Below are 1,554 nucleotides of genomic sequence, written 5' to 3' on the forward strand. Positions count from 1 at the left end.
CCATGAAATATAATTTATTTGGAGAGATTATACATTGAAACCTTCATGAAAAAAGAAAAATCCTCTAAAAACAATACATTATATATGAACTTAATTCCAATTTACTGAAGAATGCATAGTCATCAATTAAAGTCACTGAAAAATTTACCAAATTCAAAATAATCTATGTCTACATCTAGATCAGGATTTCGACTGCTATTATTATAAAAGTTAGAAGAATTCAGAAATAGATATACTAGAATCGCCAGCGTCAATTATAATCTTACCACGAAAATCCAACCTTGAGTCCTTACATTGTATCGTGAAATTGCACCATCCAATCTGAAAAGTGTCAATTATCAGAAAGTTTTCTTGTAAAAGTGCGGGATCCCTAAAAAAAGGACATATCTTAAGCTAATAATATAATCACTAGGAAGTGTCAAATGAAAGTAACAATTTCATATAATAATGCATACATCCACATTCTTAAAAATTTAATATCAACAATCTTAATAAACAGAGCTTATAAAAATAAGTTTGCAGAACTTTACTTTAACTTTTTGATCAACAAGCTTTAAGTAAACTTCAGAACCTGAATAAAGAACAAAAAGGTCGAACACTCACCGAAATTGAGGGTTTTAAAAGCATGCCTCCCTGTAGCACACTGGAGGCCATTAAGGTCTACTGTGAGGTACAAGGAACGTCCTCTCGGGGAGGACTAGCTTGCTTGAGATTGGATTAAGTATAAAACAAAACCATACTTGCCTTTATTTCAGATTGGAAAATACTTCACCAACTTTCAGTGTTATAACCAGTCAGTCTGTAACGATATATGGGTCTGCACGTAATTATAATGCAAGTAACGCCATCTTTAAGAAAAATTCTCAACGGGATTATCAGTTTGAAACGGGTAATTGGGAGATTACAGACTTTTCTTTCCTGAAAGAGCAAATAAATCCGAAAGTTGAAACCTGGGTATGTAAGAATTAAGTATACAGAAATAAACAGGTGTTGAGGAATTTAATAACATTCGGCATACAAAGAAAAATTATGAACGTATTTTAAAACGTGCGTATTTGAACCATTCATTTTATACAGAAATAAACAAATACAAACAAACATCAAAAAGGCACAGAACGACATCAAAGTATTTGAAACTTAGAAAAATTTTAGTACAACTTAACGCAGGTCTTCGCCTACCATCTACTGTAAACGAACGCGAAGTTATCTCGTATACCAGCCTCCACCAACCACCCAACTGTTCAGGATTACAGCAAGGCAGCCCAAGATAGATTAGATATGCAAAGCCAAGGACTCTAAACAGAGGTACAGCAGGGCGTACCTATAACAACGTAACCATAAATCTTTATGTTCATTCCTTAAAATGCGACATACATACATACATACATAGATATATATATATATATATATATATATATATATATATCACTGAATTTATGCAAGCAGTTATCGCCTTCTTCGTTTGATAAGCTTTTTGATCTTCAATTTTAAATTTTAATAGTAGTTCAATGAATCACATTATTTTAATCATAGCATGGGTTCCCGTATTCTCTG

The 1,554-nt window shown here is 32.4% G+C and overlaps 1 long non-coding RNA gene across 1 annotated transcript in view; it reads right to left on the minus strand.

Moving 5' to 3' along the window:
* LOC137639247 (uncharacterized) overlaps positions 1-1,235 on the minus strand; it is a 1,412-nt gene extending 177 nt beyond the window's left edge. The window contains exons 1-3 of the long non-coding RNA XR_011044272.1: positions 1,180-1,235; positions 604-918; positions 1-321 (exon numbers count right to left, since the gene is read on the minus strand). The exon at positions 1-321 is cut by the window's left edge and continues 177 nt beyond it. This is a non-coding gene — a long non-coding RNA (uncharacterized lncRNA). The remainder of the gene's footprint in view (positions 322-603; positions 919-1,179) is intronic.
* Positions 1,236-1,554: the final 319 nt, after the last annotated feature.

The sequence above is a fragment of the Palaemon carinicauda genome, chromosome 4 (genome assembly GCF_036898095.1).
Source record: "Palaemon carinicauda isolate YSFRI2023 chromosome 4, ASM3689809v2, whole genome shotgun sequence".
Lineage (NCBI taxonomy): Eukaryota > Metazoa > Arthropoda > Malacostraca > Decapoda > Palaemonidae > Palaemon > Palaemon carinicauda.